This window comes from Mandrillus leucophaeus, unplaced genomic scaffold (genome assembly GCF_000951045.1).
Source record: "Mandrillus leucophaeus isolate KB7577 unplaced genomic scaffold, Mleu.le_1.0 Scaffold325, whole genome shotgun sequence".
Classification (NCBI taxonomy): Eukaryota; Metazoa; Chordata; class Mammalia; order Primates; family Cercopithecidae; genus Mandrillus; species Mandrillus leucophaeus.
The window spans coordinates 1,673,675-1,681,873 of record NW_012103421.1 but is presented as its reverse complement, the minus strand read 5'-3'; the positions used below and the strand labels follow the sequence as shown (position 1 = coordinate 1,681,873).

Genomic DNA, 8,199 nt, shown 5'->3' with positions numbered 1-8,199 from the left:
GATTTTCAACCAACATTCTAGTGAGTTTATTTGGGGGTGGGGGTGGGCGGGGGTGGGGAGATACTTGGCAAAAAGAAGCTGAAATTCATACAGGAGAAACACGGAGGAACGGCCAAGAACATTTGGAACATCAGAGCAGATTTCAGAAGTGAAGGTGATGTAGCAGATTCATATTTAGAGCTCCCTGCAGACCAGCAGTCGGACAAAGCGTCTTTGGCCCAGGCCCCGTAACTCTCACAGCAGGCTGAGGAGGTAGATGCTCTTATCCTTGGAGTCTTCCCAGAGAGCAAACCGAAGCACAGAGGGGGTTGAACAAAATCCCAAAGGTCACACAGCTACAAGGCAGTGCAGTCAACTCTGAGACTGTGACTCCTGACTTCACGACCACACCTTCTGTAGGTTGTAACACTGATCCTCATTCCACAATACCTATCCCGCAATATTATGTGTGCACGGGAACCTCGGGGTGGCAGGGTCGAGGAAGGCGGGGGGGATATTTCATAAAAGAGGTCGAGAAAATTAGGTATGCACTGGGGCAGTGTGATTTGCTCTCCACATCAAATGCCAAAATACAGTCCAGGTGAATTACAGAGGCCATGACATGTGAAAAAAAAAAAAAAGGTTAAAAATAAAGCCAGAGGCCGGGCGCGGTGGCTCACGCCTGTTATCCAAGCACTTTGGGAGGCCGAGGCGGTTGGATCACCTGAGGTTAGGAGTTCGAGACGTGCCTGGCCAACATGGCAAAACCCTGTCTCTACTAAAAATATAAAAAAATAACCTGGGCATGGTGGCGGGCGTCTGTAATCCCAATTACTGGGAAGGCTGAGGCAGGAGAATCGCTTGAACCCCAGAGGCGGAGGTTGCAGTGAGCCAAGATCACGCCACTGCACTCCAGCCTGGACAACAGAGCGAGACTCCATCTTGAATACATAAATACATAAGCTAGAGAGATGTGTGGTGCACACTCATCTGCTTTCACGCTGGGGAACAATGTTTCGAGCTTTAGAACAGTGGAAACATGACGGAAGAAAAGGGCAGCTAGGCCCATTTCACTACTTCACCATGTCAAGTTTCTGTCTACCCAAACATGTCCACCAACATTAAAAGGCAGATTTCCACTCCTGGCTGAGATGGGGTAGCAGGGACTGGATTTATCTTCCTGCCTGAAACAACCAAACAGCAACACAGAACAGACAAAATACACAACACAATGAAACAACCAACACAGAACTGAAAACACACACAACACAATGGCTCTCAAGACCCCACACGTGGGCGGTGCACAAATGTGCTTCCCGGGCTGGGAACTGGCCTTGGGGGCCTCTCGCTGCCTGTGCAGTTTCTGGTGGGTTTCCAAGCTTCAGTGCAGGAAGTGGGAGTTGAGATGGAGGCCACAGAGTCCCTGAGCGGATGAGGCAGAGCTGGGGGTCTCCAGGCAGCTGAAGTTCATGAAGCTCACAGAGCTGCCCGAGAGAGAAGCTGAGACTGGAGAGTCCCCCTGGAGTATTAGGGACGGAGCCATCAGCACATGCCAGGGGAAAGGTCCCAAGGCAGGAAAGCACTATCAGAAAGGACTAGAGAGACCAGTGCTGGGCAGTGCCGGGCGCTCGCATGGATCTAGGAATTGTGTCTGCTCCCACCAGCCACAGCAGAAAACCATATCACGCACAGCGGTGGGGTGCTCAGAAACAGCTTGCCCCCATGGTGGGGAAGAGTTAGCCCACACGATTCCAGACCTCCCTTACAAACGGTATAAAAGTAATACTTGAAAGGATCAAACTGCTTGCAGATAAACAGCTACATTCCAGAACAAAGCTCAGGAATATTTGTGGAAATATAAAAGGATCCAGCTCCCACCCGAGTTAAAGTTTACAATGTCTGCATTCCGATAAAAAATTATCAAAAAGACACAGAAGCAGGAAAGGGTGACCCATAAAAAAGAGGAAATATCAGTCACTCAAAGTCAACTGCGGGACGCTAAAGCTCACCACTAATACCCTACGGCCGCCCCTAAAACAACAACACAAAGAGTTACTGCGAAAACGCCAACGAACAAGATGACGTGATGAATCAAACTTCTCACGAACGCAATGGGAGGCAGAAAAAAGAGTAAAGAGGAGAAAAGAACAGATGCGACAAATAGAAAGCAAGTAACAAGGTGACGGACTCTAACTTAACCATACCAGTAAGCACGTTAAATATCAATGGGCTCAACTCCCCGATTAAGAAGCAGAGGGGCCATGCATGGTGGCTCACGCCTGTAATTCCAGTAGTTTTAGAGGCTGGTAGAGGAGGATCCCCTGAGTCCAGGAGTTTAAGACCAGCCTGGGCAACAGAGGGAGAATGCATCTCTCCAAAAAAAAAATTTAGCTGGGCGTGGTGGCATGTGCCCGTAGTCACAGCTACTTGTGAGGCTGAAGCAGGAGGATCCCTTGAGCCCTGGGGGTTGAAGCTGCCATGAGCTGTGATTGCACCAACACACTCGAGCCTGGGCAACAGTGAGACCCTGTCCGCACACCCCCAACCAGAGGTTGTCTAATTGATAAAATAGCAAAGCCCAACTATGTACTGCCAATAAGAAATATGGTTTAACTGGCCAGGTGTGGTGGCTCACACCTGTAATCCCAGCAATTTGGGAGCCCGCAGTGGTAGGATTGCTTGAGCCCAGGAGGACAAGAATGCCCTGGGCAACATTTCTACCAGGATTTGGTAGAAACCCCAGCTCTACAAAAAATACAAAAATTAGTGAGGCGTGGTGGCACACACCTATAATCCCAGCTACTAGGGAGGCTGAGGCACAAGAATCGTTTGAACCCAGAAGGCAGAGGTTGCAGTGAGCTGAGATCGCGCCGCTGCACTCCAGCCTGGGCGACAGAGCAAGACTCGGTCTCAAAAAGAAAAACAAAAGAAGAAAAGTCTCAAATCAACGACCTCGCTCTCAGCTTAAGGAAAATAGAAAAAGAAAAGCAAATTCAATCCAAAGTGGGCAGAAGAAAGGAAATGGTAAAAATCAAGTGGAAGCTGATAAAACAGAAAACAATAAATAATAGAACAAAATTGAGAAAACCAAAACTTGGTTCTTTAAGAATGTCAATAATCCTGATAAGAATATCAATAAACCTTTCACCAACTTGATGGGGGAGGGCCCAGGGAAAGGAGGAGAAGGACAGAAATTACGAATATCAGGAACAAGAGAGGTGGTATGAGTACAGATTCTGCAGAAATTCAAAGAACAAAGACGCCGGGCACAGTGGCTCACGCCTGTAACCCCAGCACTTTGGGAGGCCGAGGTGGGTGGATCACCTGAGATCAGGAGTTGGAGACCAGCCTGCCCAACATAGTGAGACCCCATCTGTAATAAAAATACAAAAATTAGCCGGGGGTGGTGGTGGGCGCCTGTAATCCCAGCTACTCAGGAGGCTGAGGCAGGAGAACCACTTGAACCCGGGAGGCAGAGGCTGCAGTGAGCCAAGATTGCACCACTGCACTCCAGCCTGGGCGACAAGAGCGAAACTCCGTCTAAAAAAATAAAAATAAAAATAAAAAAAAGAAGAAAATATTGGTGAACAGCTTTATGCCAATTAATTTGACAAGTTAGATGAAACGGATACGTCTCTTGAAAAACTGAAAATGCCAAAGCTCACACAAGAAGAAACAACTGACCTAAATAACTCTCTCTTAAAAACAGAGAGAGCAGCAAAAACCCTCCCACAAAGAAAATTCAAGCCCCACGTGGCTGCCTGATGTGTGAATGAGTCTTTACTCAATTAAACTCTGTTGAATTATCTAAGGCTTCTCTTTATTTTTATTTATTTATTTATTTATTTTTGAGACAGGGTCTCCCACTGTGGCCCAGGCGGGGTACAGGGGCACGATCTCGGCTCACTGTAGCCCCTGCCTCCCAGGTTCAAGTGATTCTCCCACCTCAGCCTCCCGAGTAGCTGGGATTACAGGCATGTGCCACTACGCATGGCTAATTTTTGTTTGTTTATTTATTTATTTGTTTAGAGATGGAATCTCGCTCTATTGCCCAGGCTGGAGTAAAGGGGTGTTATCTCCGCTCACTACAACCTCTGCCTCCGGGGCTGAAGTGATTCTCCTGCCTCCACCTCCCAAGTAGCTGGGATTACAGGCACTTGCTACCACGCCTGGCTAATTTTTGTATTTTTAGTAGAGACAGAATTTCACCATGTTGGCCAGGCTGGTTTCGAACTCCTGAGCTCAGGCAATCCTCCCGCCGCAGCCTCCCAAAGTGCTGAGATTACAGGCGTGAGCCACTGTGCCCGGCCAAGTTTTCTCTTTAAACGGATGGCATCAGAAGTGGGTCTGGTGTAGAGCTTCCAGAGGCCCCCAGGAGCTCTGACTGACCAAAGGAGGACCCACAGGGCCCACTGTGCCCTCTGCTCGCTCAGAGCAGCTGGAGTTCGTGGGAAGTTCTCTCTTGGATTCCAAAGCTTCATGGATGTGTGTTTTGAGCTCTCTGAGTTTGCTTGAGCAAATTTTTTATCTAAACTGGGTTCAGAAGTCGTGACAGAAACTGGACTGGGTCCAGGATGGAATCTGATTTGATCATCCACTGGCTTGGATCCAGTAAGAGGCCCTTGCATGTCTGACTGGGTCAGGCAGAAACTAGCTGTAAATGGCAGGACTGCAGGAGGTACACACTCCAGCTTTTGGACACTCACAAGGATTTTCGTGTTCTACTCTCTTGGTTTCTTTTTCGTGCACACTAAGGTAGGGAAAAATCATTGCTAAGTTAATCGAGGGGATCTAAGAGCCAAAGCCAAGGTTTAATGTAAAATGGGATCCTTCGTCTCTGAGAAACCGAGCACCGTCTGGCTTGTAGGTCCATCCGTATTAGGTCCTGGACGCAGCAAGTGTTTACAGAAATGGTGGCATCTTACTAACGGTGAATGGAAATTATGGTGGGATGTTCCAGGTGAACACCACTGCACTTTAAGAAGTGCACCTAGCTACAAGGCCTCCTCATTAGTCCCACTGGGGATGCTGATTGATATGAAGAAGCTTCTAACATGATTTCAATATTTTTATTCCCTATTTTAAAAGTGTCTGCACAAAAGGCAAATAAGTCCTGGCAAGGTGGCCCACGCCTGTAATTCCAGCACTTTGAGAGGCCAAGGTGGGAAGGTCGCTGGAGCCCAGGCGTTTGAGACCAGCCTGGGCAACACAGTGAGGCACCCGCCCCCCCAGCCCCTGCCCCGTTGCCCTGCCATCTCTACAGAAATTAAAAAAAAAAAAAAAATTAGCCGGGCACGATAGCACGCACCTGTAGTCCCAGCTGCTTAGGAGGCTGAAGCAGGAGGCAGAGGCTGTGTCAGAGGTGTGTGAACCAGAGCGACACCATCTTGAACAGGAGCTGGGAACAATGAGGCTGAGACCTAGTGGGCTGCATTCCCAGATGGTCAGGCGTTCTCAGTCACTGGATAAGACAGGAGGTCGGCACAAGATACGGGTCATAAAAACCTTGCTGATAAAACAGGTTGCAGTAAAGAAGCCGGCTAAAATCTACCAAAACCAAGATGGTGACCAGAGTGACCTCTGGTCGTCCTCACTGCTACACTCCCACCACTGCCATGACAGTTTACCAATGCCACGGCAACGTCAGGAAGTTACCCTATATGGCCTAAAAGGGGGGGCATGAGTAATCCACCCCTTGTTTGGCATATCATCAAGAAATAACCATAAAAATGGGCAACCAGCTGCTCTCGGGGCTGCTTGGTCCGTGGAGTAGCCATTCTTTATTCCTTTACTTTCTTAATAAACTTGTATTTGCTTTGCGCTGTGGACTCACCCTGAATTCTTTCTTGCACAGGATCCGAGAAGCCTCTCTTGGGGTCTGGATCAGGACCCTTCTCCTGTACCAATTGCAGTGAGCTGTGATGGCACCACTGCACTCCAGCCTGGGTGACAGAGCAACACCCTGCCAAATAAGATAAAGACAAAATAAGATAATAAATGTAAATTAATTAATTAAGACAAATAAAAAGCTTAAGTGACCAGTTGACAAGAAAAAAATGAATCTTCTGGGCTCTTGGCCTGGTTACTATCCCGGACAGAACGCTATCCTAGATGAAGGATTTCTAAAAGGTCTCTCAGATCCAGCAGGCTTACTTCAGATCCATCCACGCTGAGCCCAGGCAGAGGGAAGGCTTTCTCCGCCCTATTCCTTAATGGGCCCCACCCTGTACTCCGTAATTTTAGCTAAGAAACAGTAGTTACAGTTAGAAGGACCACCTATCCATAGGTTGGTGTGAAACTAATTGTGGTTTTTGCAATTACTTTTCAACCAGCCTAATAACTCAAATGCACCTTTCTGACATTCAACTACTATCTTGAAACCATTTTGTGAAAGAAATTTACATCTCCACAAGACATTTCCATTTGCAATGTCTGGGAGGGACGCACCTTGGTTTTAAATTTGCATAACAAGTCTTACGTTTGTTTAACGTGTTTTTCCTGGCCATCTTGTCTTAACTGGGCCTTGCTTTTTTCTTGATTTGAGCAAATGATGGTACAGTATTTAAGCTGAAAGTCTCAGCTCTGTACTTTTCAGATATACATTTTCTGCCTTGTTTCACCTAAGAGTTATATTTTTTGAAGGCAAATTGTTCCCTAGCTAACAATTGCTTAGTATGATAAAACAAGTAATCACAAGATTGATTGTCTAAAGGGGGAAAAGAAAAACTATCTGAAAGCTGGCAAATGAAAATTCTTTGTGAAATCTGTAAGATCTGTTTCTATCTGTGTCTGTTATGACTATATGTCTCTCTGCATTACATGTATCTGATAATATTTAGGAAATAAAGCTGAAACCACCTTTGCACTGTCTCTTTGAGATGGTGAAAGACATCCAACTTAATTGACTCCATCTTGTCTTTTTTTTTTTTTTTTGAGATGGAGTTTTGCTCTTGTCGCCCAGGATGATGTGTAATGGCACAAACTTGGCTCACCACAACCTCCACCTCCTGGGCTCAAGGGGGAGGCAGTTCCTGCCTCAGCCTCCCAAGTAGCTGGGATTACAGGCATGTGCCACCATGCCTGGCTAATTTTGTATTTTTTTTACAATTTTGTTTTGTTCTGTTTTGTTTTTTTTACAAAAAGTACAGGCGAGGTTTCACCACATTGGCCAGGCTGGTCTTGAACTCCTGACCTCGTGATCTACCCACCTCGGCCTCCCAAAGTGCTGGGATTTCAGGTGTGAGATTCATGAGCTCAGATTTAAATACTTTGGCATCTTATTTTATATGTATAGAAAATCTAAATGTAGGCTGGGTGCAGTGGCTCACGCCTGTAATCTCAGCACTTTGGGAGGCCGAGGGGGATGGATTACCTGAGGTCAGGAGTTCCAGACCAGCCTGGCCAACATGGTGAAACCCCGGCTCTACTAAAAACTACAAGAATTAGCCAGGCATGGTGGCCTGCGCCTGTAATCCCAGCAACTTGGGAGGCTGAGGCAGGAGAATCGCTTGAACCCAGGAGGCAGAGGTTGCAGTGAGCTGAGATCGCACCACTGCACTCCAGCTTGGGTGACAGAGTGAAACTCCATCTCAAAAAAAAAAAAGTAATCCCTGCACTTTGGGAGGCCAAAGCAGGCAGATTACCTGAGGTCAGGAGTTCGAGACGAGCCTGGGGAAAACATAGTGAAACCCCGTCTCTACCAAAAATACAAAAATTACACCTGCACCCCGGCGTGGTGGCACGTGTCTGTAATCCCAGCTACTCGGGAGGCTGAGGCAGAAGAATCACTTGAACCCAGGAGGCAGAGGTAGAAGTGAGCTGAGATCAGGTCACTGCACTCCAGCCTGAGTAACAGAACGAGATGCCATCTTAAACAACAAACAAAACTAAATGTATTAGATCTGTAAACAAATATTTGAAGAAACATCTTTCTAAAAAAATTACGAAGTGGTTCTCCTCTACAAATACTGATATAAAATAGTTCACAATTATTTCTTAGGGTTTTCACTGGGATTTGGGTTACTGATGTAAGTGTAGTTAACATTTGCAATTAAGACTACGATAGAGATAAGAAAAACAATGCTGTATACAGAAAATATAAAAAATCAAGATATGCTTTTGGTGAGAGAAGGTATAAAGGCATGAAAAATGTGTGTTTGAAAATCACTTTTTCTAGTTTGAAGCTACTTAAAGCTCATTTCAAACTGAGAGAATAGGCCG

The 8,199-nt window shown here is 46.5% G+C and overlaps 1 long non-coding RNA gene across 1 annotated transcript; it reads right to left on the bottom strand.

Moving 5' to 3' along the window:
- Window positions 1–449: 449 nt before the first annotated feature.
- Window positions 450–5,889, bottom strand: LOC105545328. The gene is made up of 3 exons (XR_001006902.1): window positions 5,813–5,889; window positions 5,288–5,440; window positions 450–530 (listed from the first exon to the last, which is right to left on the bottom strand). It is a non-coding gene; the product is annotated as an uncharacterized LOC105545328 (long non-coding RNA).
- Window positions 5,890–8,199: the final 2,310 nt, after the last annotated feature.